Raw genomic sequence first — 17,634 nt, 5'->3', positions numbered from 1 at the left:
TAGAATTAAGAGATTTTACATGTAAGTTCTGTTGATTTAAAAATCTATTAAGTTTAAGTAAAGATAAGTTTAAGTAATGTTAAGATCTATTAAGTTTAAATATTTTAAGTTTAAGTATTTTAAGTATAAGTGCTGTTAAGTTTAAGTGATGTTAGATAGATTTATGCTTTTACGATAGGCGTTTATTTTATGGCTTGTGTGACAAGTGTTGTTGTGAACTTCAGAGAAACCTTGCTAGCTGAAAATACTATTTAATTATTAGAATTGCCTATTCTTATGTTGCAAAGAGTGTAACACAGCTAGCCCATAGAATTTTGAAGCCAGTTAAGTTCTGTTAATTTACAAATAAGTCTGCTAAGTTAAATATTTTAAGTGCTTTAAGTGTATACTATTTTCTCACCACTCCAAATCAACAAAGGACTGAGAATCGCCCAGCTGATGCCATTTCAGCCAAATGACTAAAGGATTACAGACTGTAAAACAGATTTTGAACTTTTCTGAGAGGCCCGGGGAAGGGGTAGATGTGAAAATCTCAAGGACAAAAAGGATTGTTTTCAGACTTGCCGTTCACCTCCTCTCCAGGTTCACATGAATGAAAGCAGCTAACAGCTGTCTTTTCTTAGTCCAATTACCATCTACCTTGCAATGCCTGATAAGGCCGGACATTGTGGCTCAGCTGGGGGTGCGTTTAACCCTTTGGGATAACACGCCGTTGCCGGACGACCAGAGAACTGATTGACATTATTGAATCATTATCATCTTTCCATATAAAAGGACCGGCAAAAGAGAACTGCCTTGAATGTCACATCCCACATTGTGCTGCTTGGGTTGCACTGTGTTGTGAGGGTTGTGACAGGACTTTTTGAGTGGACCAGTTGTCACATTTTCGTTTATGGTGTAATACCTGTAGTTATAGACTTACCTGGGAACATAATTGGGAGTGGACACTACGGAATGAAACAGGACTAAACACTGCCTCAGCTTTAGCTCTTTATGAGTCACATGAGCAGAAAATCTTGGCTTATTATCGGTGGGAGATACAGTGTATTTTGAAAAGGATTAAAGCTCAAAGTGCATCATATATTACCTCTGTAAGGTGTAAAAAACTGGTGCCTTTAACACAACATTCCGTTGTAGGGCCTATAAAAGGAGATCCCAATCAGGCATTAGACAATTGCATTAGAAGGTTACAAAGGTGTGGTCTTCGGGCCTCGGGAACAGTAAGGTTAAAAACTGATAAGAAGAAGAAGGTCAAAGTAAAACCAGGAAAATGAGGTTTCCTTTTATTATATTACTTGGTGTAGTGGTAGCTGAAGAATTAAAGGTAACACATTTTAGTCAACCTAGAGATAATGTATGGATAACACTTGCTAGGCAGATTAATCAGACATCGCTTTGTCTCAGCATTGGAGAAGTTACTAACCCCTTTCGAACATGTTTGGTAGGACTTCCAGTATGGTCTCCTCAAGAATTCTGCAGTTTTATTAATAACCGTGCCTTATGTATGCGCAGTATGGTAAATATCAAATTGCCTGCACAAAAAGGGTATACTGCCAGTCAGAGTGACGGCTACCGCCAATGCCTGTTAATTCAATCACTTAATATTCCTTTGCATTCTCCACCTGAGGAATTGGAGCTTTTCAGAAGTGCAAATGCTAGCATGACCAGCACTTCCAATGGTGGGTGCTTCAGCTTTGATTATTCTAATCCTCAAAAGATGAATCAACATACACAAACGTGGGCTACCCTGGATTCAGCTCTAAAGTCAAACATAGTGTCTAAACAACTCTACAATCATTGTAAAGGCTCTAGCATCATAACACCTAAGAAATTACCTACGGGTATATTTCTAATTTGTGGAGATAGAGCCTGGAATGGTATACCTGCTCAGCCTCAGGGTGGACCTTGTTATTTAGGCAAGTTATCACTATTCCACCCTAATATATCTGTGCTAATGCAATTAAGTCATAAGCAGGCAAAAGCGTAGCTTACATAATTTAGACTGTAGTCAAATAGGAGATCCATGGTTCTGGAGTAAATTTAAGCAAGTGATGGTTTCAGCTCTCCTACCGTGGGGTGCTGCCAGCAAAGCATTGACTCTAGCAAAACAAATAGGTTGGGCTAAGGGTGAATTGAATAAAACTTCACAGATATTAGATATGTTAACTTCAGATGTACAGAGTGTTAATCACGCTGTTCTGCAAAATAGAGCTGCCATAGAATTTCTTACTATTAGCACAAGGCCATGGGTGTGAGGAGTTTGAAGGGATGTGTTGCATGAACTTATCTGATCATTCTGTATCTATTCATGCTAAGTTAAAAAAGCTACGGCTAGGATTCAACAAACTTAAGGAAGAAGAAAGATTAAGTATTGATGAGTAGCTTAAAAGTTTCAGATTGAGACTATGGCTAAGAAACCTTGTAATATATGCTATAGAGATATTAAGTGTACTCTTATTGCTTTTACTTATATTACCTTGTTTTTGTAGCTGTATTCAAAGGATGGTTAGTAGGATGATAGAGAAAACCTGGCAAACTAACTTCCTTTCTCAAAAAGAAAAAAGCGGGGGAAATGTCGGGAGTTTAGTTCAGGCATGGCTTAAAGAAAAAGGCCATGAAGCCATGCAATTGAGAGAAAAGTAAAAGGTAGTTGCAAAGCAGTTCCAAAGCAGTTCCCAGCCTGACTTCTATAAACAATTAGACTCTCTGAGGCATCATTGTATAAACAATAAGGTTCTCAGGCAGTCTTCCCATAACAAGTGTAACACTCTCTCTGGGAAAAGATGGCACCCTGAGAACAGATGTGGAAGTTTTGGGAACCGTTCATAACACAGTGAGAACACTGGTTTTGTTTTGTGTAAACAATCAACGGTGTAGTAAAACAAAAGGTGTGGTTAGAGTTTTCTCTGTTAGCCTATCATAAACCTGTATTTCAGAATATGCATGAAGTTCGTTAACACTATTATTTAAGCTGACTGATTGATCAATAAATTGAGTTCGATGCATCACAGGATGGTCGTTCTCCCCTCACTTCAACATGCAGCTGTAGAGCAACACTTCTTAGAGACTAAGAAGAGATTGGGGTTTGTTTCTTTACTTGTTTATGACAGATACACTAAGAATCTTTCATTTAGGATCTGGAGTTAGATCTTCCTTCAACCACAGCTGATAGATGACAGAGAATTAAAGCTTGTAAAGTTTTAAAAACAGATCCATTGGAAAGCATTCCACAAAAATTTAAGTATTTGTTTATCTTACAAATACGGCAGGTGATGTCATTTCTTTTGGCTTCATTGCTGTCAGGGGGAGATCAGGAAAGTGAAACACAGAAACATGAAATAGGTTCAGTTTTCCATCATGCCAGTTTATGTGTGTCCCTGCTACAGCCAAAGGACACTTGTGGTGGACCTCACTGATTAGGAAATTTCATTCAGAAAAACATGTGCCCGAGTGGCATCCAACAGGCAACAGAGCTGAACACAGAGACTCCCCAATACCTGCCACCAGAGTAATGAGCTTGGCTGCAGAGCATGAGACACAGGTCTCTTTTTCCCTATAAAATATCAGTACTGTGGAAGCAGTAAACACTCTGTGAGATTAATGCAGTCATTTCACATGGCTCTGCAAGCCACTACATGAGTTAGATGTCAATGCTGAAATTTGTATTGATTAGTGAAATATAAGCTTTCCTAATAATTTGTAAAAATGGTGATGTTTTAAAAATGTGAAAATACCTGTAGAGATTTGTATTTGGAAATGTATTAAAACCTAGGGAGTTAAACACCTTGTACCCTCAGGAAGAGTGGCAATGTTAAGCAGCTTACAGTAGAAAACAGTAGAAACAACACCCTAAAGTTTGGATAGGTTTAAAAATATCTGGTTAGAAAATAAATACGAAATGTATGATTCCACTTATGAAAAAAATAGGAATTCCCTCAGTCTGCTTATCTGTGTCCTGGCACCTTTTCATTGCCTAGGACAAGAGCAAAATTGCCTCTGCCCCTGCTGCACACACCCATCCTTCAGCTGGGTCACTCTTGGCCTGGCACTGGGGACAACTCCATGGGTGCACTGAATGAGGCCATCGAGGGCACCCTCAGCCAGGTGACACCAGTTTGGTGGGAGTGCTGTGCTGCAGGGCAGGAGGGCTCTGCACAGGGATCTGGCCAGGCTGGCTCCATGGGCTGAGGCCCAGCCAGGCCCTGTCCTGGGGCACACCAAGCCCTGCAGCTCCAGGCTGGGCAGAGGGGCTGGAAAGGGCCTGGTGGGAAAGGCCCTGGGGGTGCTGCTCACCAGCAGCTCAACAGGAGCCAGGTGTGCCCAGGTGGGCAAGAGGCCAAGGGCACCTGGCCTGTCCCAGCCATGGTGGGGCCAGCAGGACCAGGACAGTGACTGTCCCCTGCCTGAGCACTGCTGAGGCCACTCCTCAAATCCTGTGTGCAGCTCTGGGTTCCTCACAACAAGAAACACATTGAGGGGCTGGAGCGTGTCCAGAGAAGGGAACAGAGTGGGGAAGGGTCTGGAGCACCAGGATCAGCTGAGGGAGCTGCGTTGGCCTGGACAAAGGAGGCTCAGGGTGACCTTCTCACTCTCTACCTCTCCCTGGAAGTTGCAGCCAGGTGAAGGTCAACCTCTTCTCCCAGGCAATCAGCAACAGGACAAGAAGATGCAGCCTCAAGATACATCAGGGCATGTTCAGGTTGAACATCAGGAAGAATTCCTTCACAGAAGGGGTTGTTGGAAGGGGCTGCCCAGGGAGGAGGTGGAGTCACCATCCCTGAAGGTGTTCAGGAAACGACTGGACTTGGCACTTAGTTCCATGGTCTAGTTGACAAGGTGGTGATCATTCAAAGATTGGACCTGATGATCTTCGAGGTCTTTTCTGACCTAAATAATTCTATGGTTCCATGATCATATGCATTTACTGAAGAGCTTACACGGCAAAACAATAAAATAATCACTGTAAGTCATCTTCTCCTACTCAGATAAACATTTTAAAAAACTATGAATTTTTAAAACCATTATTTCTGAGCTGTGAGGACAGATAGAGACACCTGAGTCCAGGCAGCCCAAGCCACAACAGAAGAGATCCCTGCAGCACACGGTGCTTACTGCTTCAGCAGGAGGGAGACAACGTGCCCTCCTGGCTATCTCTTCTCCCAAATTAGCATCATTAACACAGTATTCGCATCTTCTGTTTCCCAGCCCACAGGAGATTTCACTCAAGTGTTGCAGGCAGACATTATATTTGCCCTGACACCAATGAAGGAGCCAGGGGAAAGCCCTACCTTATCCATTGCAACTCTTCAGAAAATTACTTGGAAGTCCAAGTGTCTCCAGCCTACTTTGACAGGCTAAAGCAACCCAAACCATACAACACAAATTGGAGAAATAAAAAGAGAGCTATCATAAAATCTGCAGCCAGCAGCAGACAGGGACAAAGTTTAAATCTCCAGTTAATGGCACCTATTACTTTCAGGGCTCACCACAGACTAAAGAATTTCATCTCACTTTGAAAAAAAATACTGTTCCACAGGCTGAGGGCTTCGTTAAGCACTCCCATGACCTGATGGAGTCAGGGTCTGTCTGACCCTTCAGGTGCCACTGCTGGGGTCACAGTGGCACCAACCCAGACTGTCCCTGCTGGGACCAAAGGCCCTCCAGACACCCACCAGGTCCCTGCTTCTCTCCCTGCATACCCCACACACACAGGCAGGTTTCCCTCACTGGCTCAACCCCAGGTGTCCCATAAAAGAGCCCCAAATACCTGAGATCATTTAAATCATTTAATCATAGTGCAGGATATGGTAACGGCTGGAACTGGTGCCTCCAGGGAGGGACCCCAGCAAAGGATTCCCTGGGTTTTTCTGCCCTCACACCAAGGACCCATCCCAAGGTGACATTCAGTCTGGGGTCTTGCTGCTGTTCACCACCTCCTGCAGGGTCTCGGGGTGCCTGGCCACCCCCAGCCAGCAGCAGAGGTGTCCTGTGTCAGGTGAAGGGTCAGTGCTGGTTCCAGCCCCTTGTCTGGGGCTCTGGCCATCTCCCCACCCAGGGCACAACCTGCAGCTCTCACTGCAGCTGCTCAGGGAGCTTCCTGCACCAGGAGTGTTCCTCTACTTTCAGCATAACATCCTCTTATCATAACCATGCTCCAACCCAAATTCCAAGAATCTCACATTAAAAAGTGCACACCTATCTTTTAATATTTATAAATGAGTACTTCAAGACAGTAAGACTTGTTTGTTCTAATTTTTACACCACAACTAGAAAGCACTGTGAGATAGTAGCAATAACTCTGATTTAACCAAATTTTGTTTGCAAGTAGCACAAGGTTATCAATTCAGCAAAGGATTTTACAGCCTGCCCCCACAGTGAATAAATTCCAGAGAAAGAGAGAGTGGGGGCCATAAACACCTCCTAGGTAAAATGTCTATTACCCTTAGCATATTTATAATTTGGCTTAATGTAGAATTTGGAGATTTATTTTTGCAACATTTCTTTTTATTCAGCTTCTACAAAGACTCGCATTCTTTTTCTCTGCACCCTATCTGCATTAACAATCATTAAAGTGATATCAGCCTAACTTGAAGCATGGTCTGACTTGGCAGCGTGATGAGCAGTGCTTCTCTGTGCTTTCCATCCTGTTTAGGGGTAAAGGCTGCTGGGCTGCATTTGCATACATTAGATGAGTACAGGTGTCCCTACTGCTAAGATACAAATAAAATATTCTTTTAAGAACAAAATGAATCCACTCAACCTAAAAAGGAGTCTAAAACATTCTTAAATAATCATGGCATCTTCATTTTGAGGAAAAAAAACAACCACCAAACAACTTTTAAGCATCCATGGCTTAAATATTATTAGGATTTCTAGAAAAAATATTCTTCAGCCCCAACACAGCCCATGTTTTATTTAAATTAGCATTACACCTAAGAGCTTTAGCACATATTTTCTTCTCAGGCAGTCCTTATTACTTTGTGACTGTTTCGTATCACTCCTAAATAACAGTGTCACCAGCTAAATGAATAGAGTGAGCCACACTTACAGATGATTTATACAGAACTAAAACATGTATCAGGAGGCATATTTCCACCCTGAGTCTCTGGATACAGCTCCCTGTGGCAGCAAAGGATCTCTGTGCCTTTCTGCCCTGAATTCCTAATGAGATCATTTGCATATGTGCACACTCCTGAGCTCTGGCACGCACAACTTTGCACAAAGTTGGAAAGCTCCATCTGGGAAAGGCACACTGTGTGCCTCACCCTGTTCTGAACATCCTCTGCAGCCACTGCAGGCATCACTTGGCACACCAGAGGACTCCTCTGCTTCTGCAAGGAGAGGGGAGAAATCAGACAGGAAGAATGGTGCCCAGTCTTATTCAACAGTCACACACCAAGCACTGGAGCACTTAGAGCTGTGGGGACTTGTGGCCTCACCTCCATGGCCAGAAGAACCCTTTTCCTTACTGGTGAGGTCAAACAGTGAAGAGCTGAGAGCTGATAATCAGCCATGTCAACTTCCATTTGGTTCTTCGCATGTGATCCTAAGGAAGTCCCAAGGATTCAAAAAATGTTGTGGATAACAAGCAAAGTAATAACCAAAGAAGAAAGTACGTGAAGAAAATAAGACACTGAAAATAATTCTATCAGGTGAGGATAAATCAAACTATGGTGCTGGATGCTGCAGTGCTGGAACCCTGGTTGCTGAGCATTTAGACCTTCTGTGCTGACAAACACTGACCCCCAACAGAACATTGCATTTGACCTGAGGCCATGGAGAAAGTTCTATCATTCAATTTTGGAAGCTAAGATTTTGGGCATGCAGTTTGATTAAAAGTGTATAATACAACATGGTAAAAAACTTGGAGTTTAAGGTTTTAGACAATAGTAATATATATAAAGCAAGATAGAGGTTGTAAAGCAGAGGCTGGTCCTTCTTTATCTTCTTCATAAGGTTAAGTGGTGTTGTGGAGCAGTGATAGCAACAGAGGAAGCATCAGAAGGACTAGGAGCTAAAGTTGTAACTCCTGCAGCATCACTCAGCTGCTCAGTACCCTGGATAATATATTCTGTATACTAAGAGGTATTTTTAGATGCAACTTCAATTTTACAAATGCTGGGTTTGAAGTGCATTTTTCTACCTCCTTCACACAGTTCAGGCCTTGTTTCAGATTTGAAGGAATACTAGAGAAAACAACCTGTAAATAAAGAATGAACCCCAAAGCAACCATGAAGATACTGAGAGAAAAGCCCCCCATACATTCTACATAACTTCTACTGCTTTGGGTCTCTCCCTTCCCTGTGTGGCCATGATTTTCACAGATTTTCAGCATCACACTTCTCAGATTTTATTGCAATCAGCTTGAACACCACAGGAATCTGTCAAGCAGCACAATCACATGAGGGCTCATAACCAAACACAAGGACTTTTCCCTTCATCTTGCCACACTGCAACCATCTCAAGGAGGCAGAAGGGAGAGAACACAAGCTCCTACTCCATCAGGTACAAGGAGTTCTGTGAATAAACCTCAGCACTGGCTCAGAAACAAGAGTGTGGCTGTTTGTGCTAAGCTAAGCAAAGCAGTGGCACGAGGAAAGGCCAGCACTTTTGGAAAGAGGCAGTTACTCAAGAAAATTTGCCATCTTGTAAAATTGTCCTTTCCTCACCCACATGGTGTTAGGCACAGTCCCCACTGGGCTGTGCTTAAACACATTCCCAACAGCCAGGCAGACGTGACGCTGATCACTGCTGCCAGGATATATTAGGATTATTATATCCTCACCCTGCTTTTTACATTATTCTCTAAGCATCTGCTATTTGCCACTGTTGGAGACAGGATACCAGGCTGTCAGCAATTGTTAGTGTCAAGGAAACAAGTGGACTGCTCAAGAAAAAACTGTGAAAAAAATGAAGGTGGCAAAAAGAGAGAGGAAGTAATCAAGGTGGAATCATAGAGCCTCAGAGATGAGGTCAAGGGGTGGTAAATAAATAATAAATACCAGGGTGAGCACTGAGGGGATAGGAAATAGAAAACAGCCCAGTGATTGGAAGAGGAAGATTTTGCTCTGTATTCCTGCTAGAAGGGAAGCACCTCAAGGGCAGAACAAGGGAAAAAGATTATCAAGCTAAGGAAAAGACACAGATGAGGCAAGGAGCTGGACAGGAGCATTTTGGATGGGCCACAAATATTAGTGCAGCAATTTTAAGTGGCCACCTGGACATGAGACCCAAAGCAGCATCACAGCTGCTAAAGGACTGAACTCCTAAGGAACAAAAAAAAAAAACTGTATTTAAACACCAGCAGAGACCTCAGAACAAAAGTATGACAAAACAAGAGTGCTCAAAAACCAGTTTTGTAATTTGCTTTATCTCTGTCATGGATTTTATGAATACCTCAACAGCAACCTGTTCAGTCTCTCCTGGAAACCATCACCCAGTGGCCAGCAGGAAGCTGAACCTGAAAGCAGCAGAAATCATTGTGACTGCAGGGCCTCCTGAGCCTGCATGTGATGGGAGCCTCCAGCAGCCTTCGGAATAATCCTGACATTTTTTCATCTATTTAATAAAGGGGGGATGGGGGGAGGGACTAGCAGCTGTGCCAGCACTGCAAACTTGTTTTTTGCAAACAGCTCAATGACACATCACACACTGACTGTAAGAATATCATTACCTGAAATTACTACAGCACATTTTAAAGATCACTGATAATTGACAAGATGTAATTTTAATGAGGCACCATCAGTGAATGGAAGTGCTTTTAACTGGGCCTACAGAGACAACTCTGACAGCCCAGTGCAACTCAGAACTGGCTTAAATTATAAATATTGCCAAACTTAGACAAGCAGAGTCAAACAACTCAGTCCTCTCCTTGTGCCCAGCCTTATCAGAGATCAGACACTGTAACAGAGAAAACCACAAGTCTACTTGTCTAGGATCAAAGAATGCAGCGGGGAAGAATCTACCCCACTTACAGAAGGGGGAACTGTTATGTTGAAAGTTGGAGAATTGAAAATATATATGGGAGTCAGAGCAGAAAAACGGAACACAAGGTCCCAGGGCCAAGCTGGAGCTACAAGATCTAATGACACTTTAAGATGTTTGAAGAGAGGCAAGGTTAGAAATGTCATGTTTCTGTGTATGGTGCTAGTGAGAATACTAGTAAAATCTGGGATTCTGCTGTCCCAGAGAAGCCACCTCTAATGCCCACAGCACAAAAAGATGCTGAAAACCATAAAGAAATGCATAGAATTTAAGTGCCTGAAAACAGATTGCATGGAAAGGGTTTTAATTATATGATCTCTTCAGCAAAAAGAAGGCTGAGGAATGATTTGTCCACATCATGGGAAATGATTTGCATTACCAGCAGGCTCCTTAATTAAGCAAACAAAGGATGAAGATGATTCAACTTAGGGAACAAGAAAATAAACAGATTGGATTTATTATTTTATAAATCTCCAGAAATAATTACTCACCAACACAACCACCCTGAGGATACCTTTGAGAACCAGTTATCTGTACTCTTTAAATAAGCCTGAATATTCTTCTGAAAGGCAAGGAGAAGTTGCTGGGTGGAATTTCCTATAGCCTGTGTCACCAGGATGATCCCAAGGATTGTGCAATAATTGCAGAACTGAGGAATGCCACAGAATATTTGCCATATTCACACTACAGTGCTCAGACCTACTTACTTACATGAGGTTTTCTATTTGCACACAGGTTTAGAAAATAGAGAATGAGATGATTAACATTTAAAAGCAGTTAAGTTATCAAGACAAGAGAGCTGTTTGGTACATTTATTCCAGCATTCAGCTATTTTATTGTTGTAAGCCGAGTACATAGCACTGGGTACCATAAAATATAAAAAATCAGGCTTTTTCAAAGGGAGCATATATTAAATTTAATCCATAACTGTAAGAGTTTCAATAGAAGCACAATAGCTCCCATCAGAAACATTAATATTACAGTCTTCCAAATAACAATGTCCACAATAACTGTGTGCAAACCACTATATATATTAAATTCCAGATAATTAATATGCTTCTGCATTTTATTATTTGTCCCTTTGCAAGCAATAGCTGTTCTAAAATCATGTGTCTGCCCAGAGCTTCCTGAATGTCACAAAAAGAAAAATTGTGGTCAAATGCTGCAATTCTTGGCATGAAAGCACACTCAGAATTCCACATTTTGGCTGAAACAAATCCCACTCTGCTGGTCTTCTCTCTGCAGCAGTAACTGCCTGCACACAGTCAAGGTGTTGGGAAGTGGGCAGGAGCAGAAGATCCACGACACCCACTGACACAAACACGTATTATCAGTCTGTACTGACACAGATTTGCCTCTTTGGTTTCACCATAAAGCCTGGAACATACAAGTCTGGTAGCTAAAACTGCTATTGAACAGGAAGCATGCCCAGCAGGGCCAATCAAAGAGATGGTTTATAGAATCAAGTGGCAGTATTGGGTCCCAGTGTGCAGAAAAGGAACAGCACCAGCTCTCGGGATGCTCAGGAGCAAAGAGCAGCACACACTCCACAGCCCCACTCCATCACAGGGACTGACAAAGGCACTCAATTCAGCAAGGCAGAGCTCAACCTGCAGGGTCAGATCCTCCACCAAACCCTTCAAAGGAGCCTGGGGCACCCCAGGTGGGGCTGGTGGCTTGCTGAATGTGGCCTGAGAGCAGCTGCTGTTGTGGGGGGTTCATCTCACCCAGCCCTGAGCCAGCCATGCAGGCTCCACCCATGGGATTGGAGAGGACTGGGCACTTCCAGCCTGCAATTCATCTCATCTTGCCATAGACAGGGTAGTGGTTCCCTCAGAGGGCTTTTTTCTCTGCTGCAAAGAAAATCTAAACATGAAGCTCCAACACCAATGCTTGCAGTGTCAGATTAATGCTCTTGTCTCTGTCAGAGCCAGGTAATTATATCTGTAATGACCAGTGAGATCTTCCACACTGTCACACCTAACAAATAAAACTGGGACAGAGTAGAGAGAACAACTTTGCCACTGCTTGAGTTGGAATCAGAATTTATTACTGGTTATTTAATATCTGTGGAGGAAAAAAAAATCAAAATACAGAAATCAATAATAAAGGAGCCAATTGGTCATAAAGGAACCAGAACATGTCCTGCTGCCCAGAAGACCAAAGTGATGAGCAGAGTGCGTCCTGGCTGTAGAGCAAATTAACTGAAGTAGTCACTGTGCAACTTGAATTCATGGACTGTGGCCCAAGGATGGAAAAACCTTGGCTGGCAGTGGGGCTGCTCTGTATCATGTCCTGGCTCACCACTAAAGTGCAGCTTTGCTGTGCAACCACATCCCACCTCTATTTTCCCCTTTATTGATTGTGCAGAATTCATACAATATTTATAGCACAGGAGGAGCATCACAGTGATGGGAGGGTGATGCCATTTCTCTAATGTTTGTTGACTTATGGCTAGAATGTGCAATTCACCAGCTGAGGAATGTATCATTCCTATTCATGCTGCACTGCTCACAAGTGCTCACATCAGCCCATGTCAGCTGAACAAAGGTAGCCAGATCCTTGGACACTTGCCACTGCAGCTATGTTGTAGAATTATGGTGCCTTGAACATTTTATGATCTCTGATGATAGCAGCATTTACACTGGGCTGATGGTTCAAATTAATCTGATTTTCAGAAGTTACAGCATTTAATTAGGATCGGTAATAAAAATTACAGCATTGAAGGAGCATTACGACAGCATCTGTCCTGATCCGGGGGTGGGGGAATCAGGATTTTTTAAAAAACAATAAATTATTAAATTTGGTTAGTCACAACCAAAGAAAATTACCTTCTGGAACAATAAACAATAGATAGCAGCTGCCTCATCTTTGGGGTGGAAAGACACTTGATAATTTTGGACCTCAAAATATTTCTTTGATGTGTTGTAAAACCCACTCAACAATACAGATCCCTTTCTGTACATTTTCTAAGCAGCTACATCCTAGCACTCCATTTTTACTTTTATTGCCTTTCAGACTGGTGAGAGCAATATAATGATTCATCATTAAAGTACTCCTTAAGCAGCTTAGTTCCTATTTGTTGCTATATATATTAAATAGAAATTGCTCTTTGAATTCACCTCTAAAGTCAGACTCAGTTTTTTATCTAACAAGAATGATCTCCAGTCATCATCTGAATCTAGCAAAGTGAGAAAACCTTTTGCATAATATAAATATCTGCATTCACTAAGAGGAGACTAATGCCACCACCTACCGTGAATGCATTTTATAAGTGGTACAAAGCCAGATAGATTTCAAATGGAGTCTCTTAAAGACACTCCAGGAACCCTCAGAAAGAAACAGTTTTATCTCCAACTCAACAGTTTCTGGACCACAGGCTTTACTCACCTGTAGCTGGTTTACAAGCAGCACACAAACCATAAAAATGCAATGGTTGCTGAAAGAGTGCAGGTACCTAAAGACAGGCCCTTGTTTAAACCCCTACAGAAACCAGGGAATCATTCCCTGGCAAAGAGCTCTTTGCTTGGCCCGTCTGTTACCCATCTCCTGGCCACCTGTGACTCATGAGCAGCTCATGACTCACCAGCTATTCCAGCATGGCTGGGCAGCCACAGCACCTCATGGACAAGGGCAGGCATTGCCTCCCAAAGGGCAAACCTGCAGAGATCCCAGCATCCCTGATGCCAGGTCAGCACTGGGCCCATAAGAACATCAAATTTAGCCCCTTGTTGCAGAGGGGCACAGGAGGAGTCTCCAGGGTGAGCAGAATGTCACTGCCAGGGGAAGGTGATCAGTACAGCATGTGTGACAAAAAACACTGTTCAGTTCCCATTTAATAAATTATAATCTTTTAAGTTACCATTATTAACCCTAACAACTAGCTCTCAACTTCCACATAGTTAGAGTTTAATGCAGAACTTTAGTGCTGACCAGAAAGGCTGATCAGAAATAATCAGTGGTTCAAATACCACTGGTTTGATTTCCTAAGCAGATACAAGTAAGGCAGTAAGGAAGATATTCCCATCCACTTCTTCAGAACACAACACATGGAAATATGCCCCAACATTTTGCTGTTCTTGTAGAAGGACCTTTTACAAAAGACACTTGCTGGAATAGAGGCACAAAGATGACCAAAATAATTGCTGGCCAGCAAGTGCCCAATCCAATTTTGAAATCTTTTTTAAGAACCATTTTGCTTTGATTCAGGCAGTTCTAATCACCATTCTGTCTGTGTGCAAACAGCAGTAAATGGGATGACTAATACATATTCTTTTCTAATGTTTCCTGCACAGACAATGGTGTTACTTAATGCCCACCACCTTTTATAAGCACTGTTTTAGACAGAAGTCATTCAGATGACCTTATACCAATTCCACACTGGTGAGACTCCACTGCATGTTCATACATTTGTGTTTTCACCGCTCCAAGTGAAGCCAGGAGATTTTTCTCCTCTTTGTGGGAGAAACGAGAGTTGCTATGGAGCACTGGATATCACCTGGTGTGTGGGTAAGAAGGGATCCTCTTTCTCAGGACAGAGAGAGAGGCTGTTCCAGGTTTCATCACAGCCTCCATCCCTGCATGAATCTCGATTCATGCACAACAACAAATCCACCAGACCCACTTCTGCTCCTCCAACACAGAGGGCTTGCAGAGCAGAGAGATTTTCTCAACAGGATCCCAGAGGGGGACAAGTGTCCTGTTCTAGCAAAAAGAGAAGGAAATGTGTTCTTGACTGCATTTGGGCCCAAGAGATTCACAGTGCAGATGACAGTGCTGCTCTTTCTCCTGAAGAGTGCAATCATGAATGACACATTTGTTCTGCCAGGGTGCCACAGAAACACTTTTGAAACTGTTCCACAGCAATGGCACCATTGGCTGTGCTGTATCAATAGCTCTGCAAGGCCAGGAGCAAACACAAACCACTCTCCATGTGATGCAGGTGTGCAATCCAGGCAGCCCCTTCCTTTTCTGCTCAGACAGGCTTCCTTGGCCAGGTCTGCACTCAGGAGCCAACAAGCAAACCTACATATGTAGGCCAACAAAATCAGAGGTATCCAATACTCAACACTCTGCTTTTCCAGAAAACCGGAAAATTTCCTTCAGCTGAATCTTTACAGAATAAAACTCCCACTGGAGGTCTCAAGACAAACCAGAAAGAGCATGCCCTGATGGTGAGAAGGTAACAGTATTAGCTGCTGATTTTGTTAGGGATTTCTCAAGAAGGCAACTTTCAAAACAAGCCTAAGTAAATTTGATGGCACTGACAGATTTTTTTCTCCCAGGTACTGGTGCAAAAAATCCTCAAGCAAAGGTTCTGGGTGGTAAAGTAGTTAGAGTTGAACAAAACTCCTCTCCACAGGGCTGGGAAAGCAAAACACAAATCCCAGATTCATACACAGCTGCTTCTAAAACAAATTTCCTTCTCTACTTCCGAACATCAAGATCAACCCTTAAGGACCTCAACATTCCCTCTTCCTCAGGGAAGATCATCGCCTTTTTTCTTCCTCTTAGTGTAATTTCGCTCCTCAAAAAAACACCAGCTCCCATCAGCAGGATCTTCCCTCCCTGTGTGGGTGCCCTCTGTCCTCCCCACATCCACAGGAGCTGGATGAAGGGACCTGTAGAGTGCACTGTGTCCCAGTTTCTGAACCAGAGCATAACCCAGCATACTGCAGCCAACCTCATGGAAAGGTCATATAGCAGGAAGAAGTAAAAGCTCCCAGGTGTATTTCACTGAGACGCAGGGTAGTTTGTTCCAATTAAGTGCAACAACTTTATTGTCAATCAGAAAAGGTATCACTCAGGTATCCTTTGCCCTCTCCTCTCTGCTGCACACAAAGAAATCACACACGTATTTTCTGTCTGGCATTATAGATTACAAATTCAGCCCTGTTCCCACGGACAATTTTTAAAAATTGTATACCCCAGACCAAGGAGAACACTGTATCCCCCAGAACAGATCACGGCATATTGCACAGGCAGCAGCACCTACCTCCGTGAGCCGACAGAGCCAGCAAGTCAACATAATTCCTCTTGGCTGGAGACATTTACCCCAGCTCAGGCAGCCGGGGCTCTGCTGCCATGCCTGGAGCTCCGGACACACCAAGAAAGCATCTTCTGTGAGCAGCACGGCTCCTCTCCCAGCCCCAACTGCAGCGGCGGCAGCCTGGCAGAGCAGCAGCAGTTGAATTGCTGCACATGTATCTCTGCAGATTATTTCCTGCTCAAACACTTGGCGTAAAAGCAGATGCTCTTAACCCTCTGGAGGCCTCTGCCTTTGTCCCCCCTCGGCAGAAGAAAGCTAGCAACTCCAAATATTCTGCGCTGAGGCCGGAGAGGAATGACCGGAGACACGCAGGGCATCTTCCCAGAAGTAGTCCCAAGCTCGTGTTAGTTGCAGTCACTTTGCGCTCGGGGAGCCAGGCATTCCCAGAGCAGCCCCCAGCATCCCCAGGCAGGCACCACACCGCATCACCCGCTGCAGATCCCCAGCTCCAGCCCAGCACCGCTCGGAGCTCCCGCGGGGGCCCCGCAGGGTGGGCGCTCAGAGGTGTGACCCTGCGGCTGGAGGCCACGGCCGGGCAGGTGCGGGACCCGAGCGGAGCAGGAGGGATGTGCGAGCCCAGCAGGGTCAGGCTGCTGCTCGTGGCTCGGCGCTCTGCGGCCCCGGGCGCTGCCCCATCACCCGCCCGGCTCCGGGCACGGCGCTGCCCGCTGGCACCGGCTGGAGAGCGGCAGCGCTGCTCCCGCTCACAGCCTGCGAATGTGACTGGGAAGCATGGCTGAAAACATGCTACAATTAACAGGAGGGAGGGAGATACTATTGCTCTCCTGCTAGTCTTAAAGGCACATTGCTCGCATGTGCCTGTTGAGGATGCGAGCGCCCACAGCTTCGCTCCCGGCTCTCACCCTTCTGCAGGTGGCCAAGAAACCCAGGCAGGAGCCCTGTCCGGGGCTGGGGAGGGAGAGCACCCCAGGAGTCAGGAACTGAAGGGGCAGCTAGCAGGAATGCCTCCAGCAGGGACTGGGTGTGCGGCCTGACACACCTTCACCGCTGTGCTCAGCATCCAAGCAAGCCCTTGACACCCAGCCTGGCTGGTCACCCCTGCACTGGCACCTCCACCAGCATCCCAGCCTGAATGCTCATCCCTGTCAATGGCACCCCCACCAGCATCCCAGCCAGACATGGGGCACACTGGCCACTGCCCCCTGAATCCCACACAGCACCAGCCATTGTCTTCAGCAGGCAAGGAGGGTGTGGTACCCCCAGGAGCATGGTGTGGTGTGCCTCTCTGGTCTCGGCAGGAGAGTCAGGTTAGTGGCACTGTTCCCACTGGCCCCAGCAGCAGGTGCAGTTTTGCACCTTGGTTTACACAGCAAGGATATCCCTTCAGCACAGCCAGAAGCTGAGGCACTGAAATCCAATGTGCCACACATCCTAAAGCTGTGATGAGTTCTGCAGGTCTTAGACTGGCAGTAGCATCTGGGGCCACGGACCCAGGGCTGGGGCCAGCAGGCTGTGCACCAGCTGAATGCCACATATTGTCTCTTTGCTTCTCCTCATCCCCTCTCCTGAGTGCCTTGGGATACTCTGGTTTGTCCTTCACCGTGTCACAGCACATATATAACAATAACAATGCCAGTAAG

At 44.5% G+C, this 17,634-nt stretch overlaps 1 protein-coding gene across 3 annotated transcripts in view; it reads right to left on the bottom strand.

The window, feature by feature from the left end:
- Window positions 1-16,751, bottom strand: part of HTR2C (5-hydroxytryptamine receptor 2C) — a 222,670-nt gene extending 205,919 nt beyond the window's left edge. For all 3 annotated transcript variants that reach the window (XM_063170468.1, XM_063170466.1, XM_063170470.1), the window contains exon 1: window positions 15,980-16,751. The gene's annotated coding sequence lies outside the window, so the exon portion shown is untranslated. The remainder of the gene's footprint in view (window positions 1-15,979) is intronic.
- Between the last annotated feature and the right edge of the window lie 883 nt (window positions 16,752-17,634).

This window comes from Melospiza melodia, chromosome 16, assembly GCF_035770615.1.
Source record: "Melospiza melodia melodia isolate bMelMel2 chromosome 16, bMelMel2.pri, whole genome shotgun sequence".
Lineage (NCBI taxonomy): Eukaryota > Metazoa > Chordata > Aves > Passeriformes > Passerellidae > Melospiza > Melospiza melodia.
The sequence above is the reverse complement of the archived record's forward strand: the minus strand, read 5'-3'. Positions and strand labels throughout refer to the sequence as shown.